Source organism: Amia ocellicauda, chromosome 14, assembly GCF_036373705.1.
Source record: "Amia ocellicauda isolate fAmiCal2 chromosome 14, fAmiCal2.hap1, whole genome shotgun sequence".
Classification (NCBI taxonomy): domain Eukaryota; kingdom Metazoa; phylum Chordata; class Actinopteri; order Amiiformes; family Amiidae; genus Amia; species Amia ocellicauda.
The window spans coordinates 16,989,068-17,006,232 of record NC_089863.1 but is presented as its reverse complement, the minus strand read 5'-3'; the positions used below and the strand labels follow the sequence as shown (position 1 = coordinate 17,006,232).

The window sequence follows — 17,165 nt, the reverse complement described above, 5'->3', positions numbered from 1 at the left end:
GCTGGGCAACCCTGTCCAAAAGCTTTAATGTTGCCTTTCTTGACCTAAATGCAACTCTTACTGTATCACTTGGCTGTCTAGAAGATAAGCCAGGGGAATAATTGAGTGCTTAGATAACAGTATTCTGGTTTTAATATTACTACATCTATTATTAGATTCATAATTATAATAAATCTGTCACCACACAAAACCCTAACCTTCAGTCAATGGGACTCTCCCCCTGACAGAAGCCAAGTCTCAGCCTCACCCCAGTCAATGACCATCTTGTTGTCCAGGCTGGTGTGGTTGACCTGGCAGGAGTAGGTATGCAGCCACTGTTCGTCCTCGTCCACAGTCAGGGTCTTTCTCAGCTGGTAGGTCTCGTCTCCATTGGGCAGCACCTCCCCACCCGTCACCTTCTCTCCCGGCACTGGATGCCCGTCTCTGAGCAGGGTCACCTCCACCGTCCGGGGGTAGAAGCTGGTCACTAGGCAGGTGACGTGAGTCTCTCCCTGGGCAACTGAGGGCTTGCGGATCACCTTGGGATGCACTGCAGTACAACAATTATTGATTACTTAACAGCCTTCAGATATCAGTTAAAGGAAGGTAAGACTGGTCAGTGATGTGTGTGCTGGAAGAAAGTTCCAATCAGATGCATTACATGCACAGGAAGAAGAGCAGAACACAGACCTCAAAAGTATTAAGCAGGTATGATACCGTTCTACTTCTCAAGGAAGTACAAAGCTTATATATCCATTCTGGGACATACCCTCAAGGGGCTTGAAATTTTATGAACAGTGTCTGACTGGTCATCTGATCAGATGGGTAGGCTTATTTTAGAATGCCAATGAAATCACTGCTATAGTCATTTAATATTACCATTATTACTCATGATTAATAATTATCCTCTAAATGACCAGCTACAATGGAAGGTCATTTGCCGATAGCAAAGATAAGTTTAAACAATTCAACTTTAATAAGCAGCAATTACAGAATGTACGTTGCTGAAAGGGAGTAGAAGTTCCCTTAATTCATTTTGAAAGAATGCAGGCAATTAATAGTTACTGTTAGAAAACTCCAGGGTCACAGCACCTCCTCCAGCCCCTTTTATTTTAATGTACGTGCTGATTTCAGTAACAGTGTAAATGTTCTCTGTAAATCTCTGGATAGCGCACCACTGACTAATAAATTCCCAATACATCAAATGAGAATCAAAGCAACTCAAATGAAGAACAAAATACCAGAGCAATAGGTACACGAGTGCACCTTTCCTCATGATGCTGTTCTTGCCGTACTGCAGGTACTTCTTCAGGATGTTGATGCAGGCTGGTCTGTAGATGTGGATCAGACCCAGTTTGGTGGCTTCCAGGTGCAGCTTTTCGGTGACGGACTGTGGCACGGCGGCAGTCCAGGAGTGGCTCTCGCTGCTGTAGCTCATGAAGTCCTGCCCATCATAGGCGTCCCTGACCCAGATACTCACTGTCCCGTCATCATCCAGCTCGCAGCCCACCAGCCTCTGGTAGGTGTGAACTCCTGCAGGACACCAAACACACAACACAGCTGAAGCACTGACACTTTACACACAGGGAAGAGCAAGAATCACTACTTATTAATACACTTATCAAAATACAAACACAAACCTAAACCTGTCTTTATTTCAATTGCAACAGACATTCAAACTGTTAATCATCAGCAGTAATACACTGCCAATGTCATACCTGTGCAAGACGAGTCTTCTCAGCACCTATGACAGCATACACCCCCTTATCTATCCAACTACAGTTTCAGAATGGATTACTTGTCAGTATGGAGCTTGGCATGCCTGGAGGACAGAGCCTTTCCTCCCCATCTCCTGGGGTTGGCAAGGCTCTCATCTGGTCAGCCCACTCACCCTCTGTGGTTGAAGCGTGGCATGATGTTCCGCTGCAGTAGTTCAGTAGCCTGGGTGTCCGAGGCTGCATGCCAGTCCTGGCACTACAATCTTCTTCGAGTCGCTGTCATAGTACTCCATGTGTACGTCATCCACCATCACCACAGCCGTTACTGTTTGAAGCTGGTCTGCTGGCTGTTCAACGTGTGCAAGAAGCACAGTGAGTGTGAGCCTGCAGAGGAACGAGAGACATGAGAAGCAGTGTTAACCACAAAGAATTGACAGAATCTTAAAAGAGTATTGAATTCTTAGGAGAGATACCTTCATCTGCACAACATAAGTAGAATAGTAGGCAGAGTGTAGCAGTCTCAGCCTCCTACACGTTTTGCACTTTTATTTCAATTAAATACACACCTTTCACGTCTGCACGTTTTAATTTGTGTTCTCCCCCTCCAGTCCCCATGCAGTGCATGTTTTAATTGAATAATTGATTGGAGTACTTAAAGCCCCTGTGTTGCCAGTGACGGGGTGGCCGCTCCCGGGACAGTGCAGGTGAAAGATCGGCGGAGCAGCAGTGGGAAGTGACAGGGGACAAGGGAAGAAAAGCTTTGGTTTTCTAATCCTCACTGCTGATCCTCTCGCCTGCACTGCTCGCTGGTTGTTTGCGTTTTGTGTATTTTAAACTTTGTATTTTAATTGATTTTAAATCAAACAAAAACGTGTAGGGGGCCGAGACTGCTACAAGAGCATTCACTGTGGAATTAATGTATTACATACAGAAATATTAAAAAAAGATTTTTTTAATAAAAACTGCTTTTCTTCTCGTAATTTTACATAGGTAATACAGAGCAAACACAGAAATGAAATGTACAAATTGAACTAGGCCAGCAATGTAGCATTTCAAAACAATTAGGAAAAAGCTTTAAAGTATTAAGCATATCAATCCCCCCCACCTGCATCAGCTGCTTCGAAGCACCAGAGAAGCAGAAGGAATGACATAACAGCATGATCCTTCACAGAGTTCATTTCTGTTGTGTAACAGCTTGTGTACAAAGTCAACAGAAAGACCAGAGGCGCAGCTTGTGAACAGGCAAGGCAGGCAACTGCCTGGGGCCCCATGCCATTAGGGGGCCCCCCAAGGTTATTTATAACATAGCCTAAGGGTGATGAACCCAGCAGACTCTAGAAACCGCCACTGAGAAAGACGTTACTCCAACAGACACAACAAATTAAACAAAGCTTGTGCAAGGAGGATCTCTTCAAAACACTGCACAAACAGACAACAACTTTCACTTCTGTGCGGAATGTACTGAGGCAGCAAGTGAAAACGCGGTACGACTTTGAGACCAGTGCACTGAATTGAGAACTAATATCCAGTACTTTCCCAAGGATCAATCCCAGCTGCGGATTATTTATAACCATACTGTGACAGGCCGCTGTCTGTCATGGCACGGCTGCTGCTGACATCTGCTGCTGAGGTGCTCATGTGCCGCAGCTGTGTTGTCGCTCCCTCGCTAACAGGCTGCAGACTCGCGGCTGTGGGCAATGAGCACCGAGGCGACTGTGACATCAGCGGCAGCTGTGCTCTGTCTATTTAATCCCTTTCCCTCCCCGACGGGGGCAGCTAACCGCCAAGAAGAAGGACTGAGACTTACAACCCTAACTGCCCGGAGCCCTCTATTTTGTGTGCACGTTTTTGTTTTGCTTTCCTTATTTTACCCCCTTGTGTTTGTCCCCTGTGAACCCCAATAAAGCACAGACACCAACGGAACCCGAGACTCTCTCCCTCCTTGTGTCCGGATTTTACACATACATAATATATATGCATGCATATTAATATGTCAATGAAGAAACCTATAGGTCAAACATATCAAGGCTCGAGATCACTACAATAAGAGGCCTGGGCCTTTTAGGGATACGGTAAGATTGCTGCATTGTGGCGTAGGAGAACAGAGTTTGAGTCCCTGTCACAGCCAGAACCCCTGGGTCGTTACAATACGTTATAGTTTACTAGTAATGCTTACATAATGTCCCTTGCGTTGTGATAAACTCGTATCCTGATGGATTCCAAAACGAAATCAACATCTATGTGTACAATGGGCCTTGCAAATGTATTCAGACCCCTGACCAATTCTCTCATATTACGGAATTACAAATGGTTGTAATTTCGTTCCGTTTGATTTTATTTTAACACGCTCACTGGTGTCACAAGGTGACATTGATTTTATGTTGGGAAAGATTTGTAACAAAAAACAAGTTGCTTGCACAAGTATTTAACCCTCAAACAATATTTGGTATTTGGTAGAGCCACCTTTCGCTGCAATAACAGCTTTAAGTATTTTGGGGTAGGTATGTACCAGCTTTGCACAGTGTTGGAGTGATTTTCCAAAAAACATTGTGCTTTTATTGATCTCCAAACAAATTGCATCTGAAATGATCCACCACATTTATTAAATGCACTCTGTCTTTTAAAAAGTTTACAGCACCTTTCTGAAGTCAGGGCATATTTTGATTAGAGTACAGGGCTGTTAGGGAATTCATGTAGACATGGCTTCAGATAGACATTTAATACATAATGTCTTACACCTGACTATTTCCACTTTTCACCACAAAAGGTCTTCATATTACCATCCGTCTCTCCCCTTTGCCTGGCTTTATCTGTTGCACCTTATTGAACCTGCTTTACATTTCACGTTCAATTAACACACATCTGTCCCCAGTTACCTACCTCTTCTCATTCTCTATATATTCTCCTTTGTTAGCTGACCTCTTCGTGAAGTCTTGCCCGTATTTCCTCACTGCATTGCCGAGCCTTGGGTTAGTAAGCATACTAGTTACTGACCTTAGCTTTCCCTTCCTCAACCTTGCCTTCCGGATTACCCCTCTTGTATTGTATTCCCCTTCACCTGACATCCTGCTTGTTTACCAACCCGATACAGGTCTACATGAATTCCCTAAAGCCCTGTACTCATGGACATCACTAGACCCCTTTTACTGGGGTGCGTTTGTAAAAGCAAAGCAGTTGTAGCGTTGGCCTCTTTATTCTGGAGTAAAATAACGATTTACACCCACCCAGGGTAACAAAAATAGCTGCCACTACCATCAGTATACCGGGGAGGTCCGGCAAGGTGAGTAATACATATACAGTCGATGAGGAGGAATCGGGGAGACGGAAGTAAATAAAAGCAGCCTTTATTAATCACACATAAGATCCCTTCTACCCCTTTTACTTTCCTGCCTCTACAAACTTGGGATGGAGGTCAAAATAAGTGGACCGCAGGGAGGTCCTCTACAAACCCAATAAATACGATGCATGAAAACAAAACCAAATTACAAACCAGATTACCAAATTGAATACACACAACTACCAATACTAATACTAAACCCCACAAGCTACCTTCCCAATAGGCCAGTCATTCAAACCCTCACCCCAAATGAGAGTGGCTACTTAGTGGCTCAGTTAAAAACAAAAGTAAAGGCCATACAATATAAAAACTATTGCAAACAAAACAGTCTGGGGAACGGGTAAGGTTAAAAAGAATGTCCACTCACACAGTTCACACATTAGTCCAATTGCGCTTTGCCCAGTTCTTTAAATTCCACTCCTGGCTTTGGTTGGCAGACGTTGCTCGCGCTCTGCCTGCCCACGTTCAATCCAGCACGCTTCCAATAACTCCTCCAGTCCCCCTCTCAGTTGAGATCAGATTACCATTGTCTTCCGACTGTCCCTCTCATCCCCCTCGCCTCTCTCCATCGTACGCAGCTCTCCCCTTTTATCCCGATTCACCAGGACTGAGTCAGAGGGACACTAGGTTAGAGAACCAATGGCAAATTGTGATCACAACATGGTTAGCTTTGAGGCATTCTTTCAAAAAACAAGGCCCAAGTCTAAAACAATGGTCTACAATTTCAGAAAAGCAAACATTGAAGGTATGAGGTGGCACTTAGTAGAGGTAGACTAGAGCACACTGGATACAGGAGTCAGTTGAAAATGGATGGGTATAATTTTAAAAATATACTACTTGAGGTTCAGGAGAAATTTGTACCAAAGCTTAGTAAATTGAGCACCAAAACACAGTGGCCAAAATGATTTAATAGAGGTATGCAAAAAAATATCAGGAGGAAGAAAATGTTGTATAGCGCATACAAAAGGGACAGAGACTAAACAAAATACACAGAATATGTTGAGATGCAAAGAGATCTTAAAGGGACCAGGAAAGCAAAGAGGGGAAAAGAAAGAAACATAGCTCTTGGAGCTAAAACTAATGCAAAGAGCTTTTTTCATTTGTGGTCTTCCAGTCAGTTTGCAAATGTCATACCAATCCTCAAGAAAGAGGACAAAACTGAGCCAGGAAATTACAGACCAATCAGTCTCACCTGCATCACCTGTATCACCTGTAAAATGTTTGAAAAAATGAGTAGACAGAAAATAGAGGAGCATCTTAATGAAAACCATATTCTTGGAGATAGTCAACATGGGTTTAGACGAGGCAGTTAGTCTTACTAATTTATTAGAATTGTCTGAACACGCAACTGCGGCTATAGATCACATAAAAGCATACGATATTGTAACGATCACCCTGCACGACATTCAAATGTACAGCATCCAGGCCACAGCACTCAGCAGCCAATCACAGTTTGTGTGTGATGGTTACGGTTCGTCTGTCCATTAATCCAGGATTTGAAGTCGGTCCTCCAGTAGTCGCGCTGTCCCCAAACGGAGTGATTACAGGCCCACTTTACAAACAGATAAACTACGTCAGCAAGGGTGACAAACGGCAAACTCAGGGACGTCGATTGTGTCAATTCTTAAACGTTACACTTTGTGGGGATTCAGTACGACTGAAACAAAAAGGGGATAGATAGGAAAGAAGCCATGAAACAAGTAAAGGATAGAAGGCAGGACAAGAAAAATAACTATAGGATAAAGATAGCGAACAGATTTCAATTGATATTATAGAAAAGGATTTGTTAAACAGAAGAAAAATACTGCAAATAAGGAGAAAAAAAAGAAAGTGTTGAGCTGAAGAAAAGTAACAAAGTAAAGGTGAAATGAACTGAGATGTGTTGTGAAAATGATCCTGGAGAAACAAATCTATGTCAACAGAATGGAGTGAGCTCACCCAGCAGAAGTCCAGGGAAAACAGCAATGGTTGACTGGAAAAAAATTGAGAGTTGCAATGGTCTTTGGGAATAATCCAGGAATGAGGAGTGAAGGTGAATGCAATAGTTGTGAGGGAAGTTCAAAACAAACCAACACACAAACTGTAACACAACACTCAACAGGAACCCACTCAAGACAAAACAATAAACCCCTACATAAACAACAGTGCTACTAGAAAACAAAAAAACAAAGAAGTATATAGATGTCTGAATGGTAGGTTTGATCAAAGTAAATAGAAAATACCGTTTTTAATTGAAAGTAAATAGGAAGATAGAATAAAAAGGTTTGAAAACAACAAAAAATAATGGAGTCACCCCACGTCTGCCATATATATACACTGAACAGGGGCTGCCTAGGCTGTGATTGGATAATGGAGGATTTGAATGAGCCAATGGGGGAAGTGATAGAACCAGAGGACTGTGGGAAATGAAGTTTTTAACTGGCCAGGCTATGGTCTCTAGTTAAAGGGACAGGTGGGTGTCTTTTTCTAATCTATATTAATGATCTGGACTTTGGGATAGTTAGCAAACTTGTCAAATTTGCAGATGATACTAAAATAGGTGGCTCAGCAGATACAATATTGTCAGCACAGGCTATTCAAAGGGACTTGGATAATATTCAGTTGTGGGCCGACACCTGGCAGATGAAATTCAATGTGGACAAGTGCAAGGTATTACATGCAGGTAACAGAAATGTCCACTATAATTACACTATGGGAGGAATAGAACTAGATTAAGTATCACATGAGAAAGACCTAGGAGTCTAAGTGGACTCCTCACTTTCTCCATCCAAACAGTGTGGGGAAGCAATAAAAAAGGCAAATACAATTTTAGTGTAACCCTTATTTCCTACTTACACCCTAAGCTTGCATCTAATCTGGAAACACTAATAGATTACACCAGCTAAATAAGTCTAAAAGACGGCTGTAGTCCTAGCTGACTAGAATTTATTATGATTAGGGGCTCTGAATTCCATATACAAAGTGCTGATCTACCCCTATCTCACTAGCTCCTATGTTGTTATTAAGAGCTACCCCGTCCGTCTGTCTATCAAGCAGTCTCGTTGTTGGCCACAGCCCCTTCAGTAACTCTGCGTTGTGATGATGTTGCAGGGAAACACAAGAAGCACCACTTGAATGAAACAGGCTTTATTTCACCCTCCTGGAAATAAAACAGAACACGAGGGAGTGTATTATAACAGCAGCAGCACAGGACACAAAAAGATATGACTCGCAGATACAGCTTCCTGGAATTTACCGAATACCCGCCAGGATATTAGTATCCACGCTCCTCCCATTTCCACTGGCCATGGGGGTACAATAAAACCAGAGCTGGAACTGGGGAACTAAGGAATGACGGTCTGCTATGTATATACATCTATATTAATGCAGTGCCAGAATACGTTGTCCCCTGACCTGTCCTGTACTGTTCCTTCTAAACAATATTATTAACCTTTGTTACACTCTCCCCTGCTTTACAAAAAATGTCTGTACAAGACATTTACAACATACATTATACATAGCATGTACTTTCGAAAGAAGTCCCTTCTCTCTTTTATACCACTCCCAATTTTCTCTTCCTCTTGCAATCTTGTGGAGATTCTGTAGAGAGGTGTCCTCCGTTGACTCTATAATGACAGTCTGATTGGGGCCTGGCGCACTCGCTTCGATCACCTTGGAAGGGCTGTTTGCTACCTCGTTGGTCAGGCTGTCATCTCCAGCCAGAAACCTCCAGTCTTGTCTGTCAGTGTCCAACCAGTCACTAGAATCATTACCCTCTACAGTTTTGGGCTGGCCTACTGCAACAGGGGATTTATTACCCGTTTGGGGCCTATACAATCTGTTCCTAGGAGTGGTGTGATTTTCACTACTGGACATACTATCTCTTACCCCAGTACTAACCATTGGGACCCTCATATCATTTGGGTCTTGGTCACTACCCTGACTACCCCCATAACCCCAATCGAAACCCTCATTCTCAGATTCGGTGCTAACTGGGCATGGCTGTGGTGAGTGGCTTCTAGCAGTGGACCTCACTAATGATTCTGGGACAAAAGTGCAAGGTTTCAGGAGATTACTGTGTAAGATGTGATCCTCTCCACCTCCTTCTGGTCTCACGACATATACTGGTAAGTCCCCTCGCTTCTCCACTATTACATAGGGATTCCTTTCCCACTTGTCCTCAAGATTCTGCTTGCCCCGCTGACTCTTATTGGCAATCAAGACTCTGTCCCTGGGCTGAAAGTTGGGATCTCTTGCCTTTTCATCATACTTTCTTTTCTGGTTGGCTTTAGCTTTGTTGGAGTGAAGGGCTACTAGGCGATATGCCTCTCCTAGTGAAGACTTGAGCTCTGCCACATAATCATCATATTCTATCTCTTCATAGCTTGGTGCTAAACCCAGCATGATGCCCATGGGCAATCTGGGATGCCTTCCAAACATGAGCAGAAATGGAGTGTACTGAGTGGACTCGTGCCTGGTACAATAATAGGCGTGGGTTAATTCCACGTGCTCCTTCCAGTTCACCTTTTGTTCAGGCTCCAGTGTTCCCAACATATTCATGAGGGTGCGGTTGAACTGCTCCGTGGTTCCATTCCGTTGGGGATGGTATGGTGTGGTTCTACTGCATACTATCCCCATCATTTTACATAACTGATGAATGTTGCCACTCTCAAAACTCCTGCCCTGGTCTGAGTGTATTCTTTCTGGAATCCCATAGTGGCAAATGTATTTCTTCCACAATACTTTGGAAACTGTTGAGGCCTTCTGGTCTTTTGTTGGGTAGGCTTGTGCGTACCGCGTAAAGTGATCGGTCAAGACTAGGATATGTTCATAGCCTCCACAGGACCGTTCCAGGGTCAGGAAGTCAATATACACAAGCTCCAGTTACCGGTTTGTCTGTATGGAGGTCAACGGAGCTCAAGCAATCGGGGAGGGCATCTTGCGCAAACTACAGTGTTCACAGCTCTCACACCAATGTTTAATGGTGGTATGCATTTGAGGCCAGTACACTTGAGCTCGAACCAGGTCCGTCGTCCTCTCCACTCCTGGATGTCCCATCTCGTTGTGCAACTTTTGGAATGTCTTTTCCCTTATGCATTCAGCCAAGACTACCCTCAACACCTCCTCCCCCTTCTGGCTGTAGGATTTCTGGAATAGGACACCATCTTTAATAACCAATTGCTTCCATTGCTTTAGCAACAGCCGAACATGATAACTTTCCTTCATCCGAATTGATGAATTTGGGGGTCTGGAGCTAGATTTATAGGACATCACCCTTGAAATGACGCTGTCATTGCCCTGGTGGCACTGCAGGTCCTGCACTGACATATTGGGTACCACTTCTACTCCCTTTAGCAAGGGAGCCCCTCCTCCCAATGGACTGGAAATGCTTGTCACTTGGCAGCCAACCTGAAGGGCATCTGCTACATCTCTTCTTGGCATTCTAGAGAGGCCGTCTGCATTGGCGTTGTCCTTGCCCGGTCTGTACTGGATTTCAAAATCGAATAGAGCCAGCTGGGCAACCCACCTTTGTCCTGTGGCATCCAATTTGGCCATGCTGGTAACATACACTAGTGGATTATTGTCAGTCAAGACAGTGAATTCTTGGCAGTAGAGGTAGTCTCTAAATCTTTCTGTTACTGCCCTAAGACCTCTAACTTGTGGGCAGGATACCTTTTTTCTGCAGGTGAAAGGCGACGGGCTGCAAACGAGATGACCCTTTCCTTCCCCCGTTGGACCTGTGCTAGGACAGCCCCCAGTCCCTCCAGTGAAGCATCAGTCTAAAGGAGGAAGGGCAAGCTGTAGTCAGCATAGCCCAGGATGGGGGCACTAGTCACTCTCTCTTTTAGAGCACTGAAAGCTTTGCTACATTGATCTGTCCACTCAAAGATTAGTGGTGTGGTAATAGACTTCTGGGTCTTTCTCTTCCCCTTTAGATTTCCCCCAGTAAGTTTAAACAAGGGAGAAGCCAGTTGAGAGTAGCCCCGGATAAATCTCCGGTAATACCCAGCAAACCCTAGAAACTGCAGCACTTCCTTATGATTCGAGGGAACTTTCCAGTCCTGCACCTGGCATACCTTTTCAGGGTCAGTTGCTATCCCTTTCTCCGACACTATGTGTCCCAGGGATCTCACTTGTGTTCGAAGGAAATGACATTTCCGTGGCATCAATTTTAGTCCGTGTTCTCTCAGATGACAAAAAACTCTCTCCAGCCTTTCTAGATGTTCCTCAAAGGTGTGACTGAAGATTATGATGTCATCTAGGTATAACAAGAGAGTGGAAAAATTCTGATCCCCTAAACAGCTGGTCTTCATTTTCTGGAAGGTAGCAGGGGCATTCTGGTGTCCAAAGGGTATCCGATTGCATTCATAGAGTACCATCGGGGTTGTAAAGGCGGTATTTTTTTTGTGAACGTGTGCTGCTACCTCTACTTGAAAATATCCTGCAGTGAGCTCCAAGGTGCTGAAGAATTTTGCACCACCCAATGCATCTAGTGCCTCCTCAATGCGTGGTAGAGGGAATGCATCCCTCACAGTCTTAGAATTAAGCTGCCTGTAGTCTATACAGAGTCTAATAGAGCCATCCTTTTTTTGTGCAATGATAATTGGCAATGCATCGGGGCTCTTACTTAGGCATATCGCGCCTGCTGCCATCATGTCTTGAAGGTCCTGGTCTGTTGCTGGCATTTGTGGAATCTCTATGGCTGTAGCAGCCTCTGGGAAAGACCTGTTTGCTGTCCACTGACGGAGCTGATTGATGTGTCGCCGCCACACGGTGCCAGGTGCTATTTCAACTTTGTACATCATTTGTCTGAGTCGGGACTTGATGGTACCTGGAATCCACTTGACACTCCCCCTGTAATCACAAGTCCAGACTGCTTGTCCGGATTGCAATTCTTGGATTTGTGCACTGCATCAGAGTTTGCTCCGATCAGTCTGCCTGTCAATCACATGTTGTTGAAGGTTAGGTTTCAAAAGGTCCAGTCTACATCTTAAATTTGCTAGCTGGACTCTGATTGTTGTTGAGTGTACTGCAGTTCTATAAGCAAGCAGAACATTGGAAAGCTTGAATTGCAGGGTTGCTTGTTGGGCTGACGATGCTCGTAATGCTTGTCTCAGTGTCTGAACGAAACGTTCATCCAGACCATTGGTGGCTGGGTGATATGGTGCTGAAGTAACATGCTTGATGCCATTGCTTTTGACAAAATTTTGGAAATCAGTGTAGCGTAAGGTACACTTATAAATTTCAATTAAAGAAGTGAATTTATAGTATCACCTTATCACGAATCCTGGAATCTTGTAGAACTCAATTTCTGTAATAATCGGACGCAGACACCAATTCCAAAGATATAAATTGTCAAATTTATTCAAAACAAAGACTAAATGTAGCACTACACTAATTATACAAAAGGGCAAAACTAATTAAAATTCAACTCTAGATCAACAAATCAAAGACAAATCACTTCCGTGACCAAATCAAAGACCATGGGATCGCATATGATAACACAAATCGTTAAACAAAAAAGGTTATAAACACATTGACTACAATACAATACAGTAAGACGAAGGTGAGTCTCTCGTTAGTATTATTAGTCAGACATTAAATAACTACGCAGGTTAGTATTTAATGTCAGGTAACTTCTCATTATATATATATATCAGTCTCATTTACGTTTAGGTGCCGAGAAAGATCCTATCATTACTTGTTACCACAATTTCCCTTAACTGATTATTATTCAATGATTAAGGATAGGCAGGGCCACCAATAATCTAATGTCTTTTAACTTGTGTCAATTTCAGACTAAACAGTTAAACAGTTATGAGAAGATATTTCTCGGCGTTGACAGATTTTATTTCTAAAATTATCAACAAAACAGTTTAATGCAACACACATTTATTTAAGAAAACTAAATGATATTACACATTCTAGAGTTATAAATCACAGATTGACATTTCTAATTGATTTCTCAAATGTCATGAATCATGAACTCCAAACTGTTAAACTTATCTGAACTTCGTCGCAGAGAGGCCTCTCTGGCTTCGGGCTCAGATAACAGCACACGGCACGAGGTCCGTGTGGTTTGGAACAAAGGCAGTCCGGTTCGGCTTTGTCCAAGAACTTCCACTCAGTCGATGCACCTGGAAGTTGGGGTTTCGCGAAAGTAGAGTCGTTTCCAAACAGATTTTCCACTGGTTTGAAGGCTCCAAGGTTGTGCACAAAATCTTCTTTGTAAGCAGGGTTCCACGGTAGTTACTTGAAGACAAAGTCTTTGAGGAAAGCAGGGCCCTGTTCGTTCCAAGGGTCAAGTTTCTTAAGACTCAAATAGCTATTTAAATGACTGACACTTTCGTATACAGTCGACTTAGTCAATTGTCCAGCTGTAAAACTCCACTGATCAGGTGGGCACAGGCGGTCAGCGCAGTCTGTAAAGTTCTTTATTTAATAAAGTCCTTTAAAAGAATTCTTCGTACGGCTCAATCTCCTTCTCCCAGTCATAACTCTAGAATGTGTAATATCATTTAGTTTTCTTAAATATAAATGTGTGTTGCATTAAACTGTTTTGTTGATAATTTTAGAAATAAAATCTGTCAACGCCGAGAAATATCTTCTCATTCCTGTTTAACTGTTTAGTCTGAAATTGACACAAGTTAATAGACATTAGATTATTGGTGGCCCTGCCTATCCTTAATCATTGAATAATAATCAGTTAAGGGAAATTGTGGTAACAAGTAATGATAGGATCTTTCTCGGCACCTAAACGTAAATGAGACTGATATATATATAACGAGAAGTTACCTGACATAAATACTAACCTGCGTAGTTATTTAATGTCTGACTAATAATACTAACAAGAGACTCACCTTCGTCTTACTAACCGGTATTGTAGTCAACGTGTTTATAACCTTTTTTGTTTAACGATTTGTGTTATCATATGCGATCCCATGGTCTTTGATTTGGTCACGGAAGTGATTTGTCTTTGATTTGTTGATCTAGAGTTGAATTTTAATTAGTTTTTCCCTTTTGTATAATTAGTGTAGTGCTACATTTAGTCTTTGTTTTGAATAAATTTGACAATTTATATCTTTGGAATTGGTGTCTGCGTCCGATTATTACAGAAATTGAGTTCTACAAGATTCCAGGATTCGTGATAAGGTGATACTATAAATTCACTTCTTTAATTGAAATTTATAAGTGTACCTTACGCTACACTCCCCAGACTAAACTTAACGCCTCCCTCTCAATCTGCGCATGTGTTCAGTGGACGAGAGTGATCTGGAGGCAAAAGCAATTGGTTTTTCACTGCCATTAGGCATGACATGAGAGATTACTGCACTAATACCATAAGGTGAGGCATCACATGCAAATCATATTTCTAATGCTGGATTGCAGTACATCAGTACTTGATCTGAGGTAGCTGCCTGCTTTGCCTTTTGGAATGCCTCTTCACAGCGTTTTGACCACTTCCATTCTTTTTGTAAAAGCTGGTTCAGTGGGTAGAGAGTAGTTGACAAATTGGGTAAAAATTTGTGGTAATAATTTACCAGTCCCATAAATGACCTGAGCTGAGACACATTTACTTGACGTGGCAATTTCAGGACTGCTTCCACCTTATCCGGAGATTTGTGAAGTCCGTCAGCATCAATGACACGTCCACAATATGTAACTGAGACTTTGAAGAACTCACACTTACTGCGGTTTACTCTCAACCCATACTCCTCTAGCTTCTGGAGTACTTGTTTCAGGTTTCACAGGTGGGCTTCATCATTGACTCCAGTAACAATGATGTCGTCCAAGTAACATCTGCAACCAGGTATACCTTGGAGCACTTGATCCATCGCGCGCTGCCACAAGGCTGGAGCTGAAGCCACACCATAGACAAGCTGATTGTACTGAAGAAGGCCCCTGTGTGTATTAATGGTAAGACATTTCTTAGACTCCTCCTCTACTTCCATCTGGAGGTATGCTTGTGTGAGGTCTAGTTTACTAAAGCGTTTGCCTCCTGACAACAACTGAAAAATATCCTCACTGCGAGGAAGTGGGTACTGGTCAGTTTGAAGGACTGGGTTGATGGTTACCTTAAAGTCACCACACACCCTAACGGCACCATTTTTCTTTACAGCTGGCATTATTGGGGTTGCCCATTCACTCCAGCTGACCTTGTTCAAAATGCCCAGCTGCTCAAGGTGATCCAGCTCCTCATCTACCTTCTCTCTGGTGGCATAAGATACTTGGCGTGCCTTGTGGAAACAGGGAGATGCACCTTCTGTTAAAACGATCTTGGCCTTTATGTCCTTGAGCGTGCCAATGCCATCTTTGAACACCGCTGCTGCCTCTGCTAGCACCTTATCAAGTTGTAGTGGTGTGTTTTCAGCTGATTGTTCATAATTGGCATGCAGGGCTTGGTAGCAGGCTTATCTGGTGTTGTTAAATTGCGAAGCAAACTGTACATTTTCCCTCCCATTAAATATGACACAAGTTTTGTAGCAGCCTGTGAACTACACACTGACACTGATGGCAACACGTCTCACTGGGCACTGGGTGAGCTGGTTATGTCCCCACTTCTGAAGATGCACTCCACGGTCCATGCTTGTGTTGCTCTTGTTGTGTTGGTGGTGAATGATGTTATAAATGTTGCAGATCAAATGTTGATGCTGCATGATTTGTTTACTGGTATCTAAAAAGTGTGGCCTGTGCTATGCGCTGGCATAGAAACGATGGTACTTAACTTTTTCAGTTGGCTTATTTCAATCAGACCAGTAATGTTTTAGTATGGTACATTATCATTCTTTATGTGCTTTTAGTCACTGATTTCCGTTGATAGTGCATTTCTATCATAGACTGGAAGGGGAATGGGGGTGAGCTAGAAAAACATTATAGACCTGGGGCCCAATGTGGTTTAATGTGGGCCTGGTCATATTTACATGAAATTTGGCATTTACATCCCTGACGTGTGTTTTGACCTCACTAAAGACACTATGCTCAGTCACAGATGAAATGCCCCTCTCTCTCCCTCTCGCGTTTACATGGTCTTAGTTTATAGCACTAGAGATGAGCTGCTGTTTACCCACAGCCATGCAAAGGGCAAAGGAGTGTCTTATGCATTACACCTTGTTGTTTAATACTTAGTTTTAATGAATTTACAGAGTGTTTTTTCACGTCACTGACAGAGCTACAGTCGTGAATAGAAGTGTTTGATGAAGTTAGGATTACAACACGAAGTACAGCGCAGAACAGTGCACAACAGACCCACAACAACATAGAGAGCATAATGAGAACAGGAAACTATAGCATAGGTGGACTGGACATCTGGCCTATAGCCTACATTTTTCCGCTTAAATCCTAAACTGGACACACAATGGGGCAAAACTGTATTGTGCTCAGTGTCATTTCACCTCAGTCTCCAGTGCACAGGACCATACAACTTCCTGCTCTTCGTTTGTCTCCTCTGCATCAGATTCGCATGCTCACAAATGCATAGAAGTTTTGTTCTATTTTCTTGAAGATAAAAAGTTTGATCACAAATTTTTGTAAACAATTTCTATGTAAATATTGTATATAGTATATGGGGAAATGATTAAGGTGTCATTTAAATGTTAACATGAGAAAAAGTGTAGAACCTGTATATTAAGTTTTAAACTGAAATATTTCTCCATTTGATATTTCTCAATTGGTCATTAAGTAGTCCACATGATAAATCAAAAATAAATCAAAAGGGAGACTCATTACAAACAACCCACACCCACTTTTATCCCAATGAACGAGCACCTCTAGCGGTGGGAGTACCCCTAACATCCACACACACACACAAATTAAATGCAGTTGCCACACTACCCCCACCTAAGAAAATACACAAGTAATTGTGGCTACAGTAAAAATACCTGTCCAACCAAGAACATTTAAACACCACTAGGCATATCATCAAGTTGCCAAGCAGTGGGGAAAAAGGCTTCAAATTCACAACAAGCACATTCTGGGCATGTTGACCAGTCAGTTCACAAGCAACCAGATCAGTCACTGGTCCCAGCACCCTAACAACACGGAATGGACCTTTCCAGTGCAGGGCAAACTTAGAAGTAAAATTATCTGCAGCCTTAGACAGGGGATGGGTGCGCACTAGGGTTGGCAGTGTTCAGGGATTGCTGGCTCCGGCT

The 17,165-nt window shown here is 42.9% G+C and overlaps 1 pseudogene; it reads right to left on the bottom strand.

Moving 5' to 3' along the window:
* Positions 1-203: 203 nt before the first annotated feature.
* Positions 204-17,165, bottom strand: part of LOC136767312 (zinc-alpha-2-glycoprotein-like) — a 39,767-nt pseudogene continuing 22,805 nt past the window's right edge.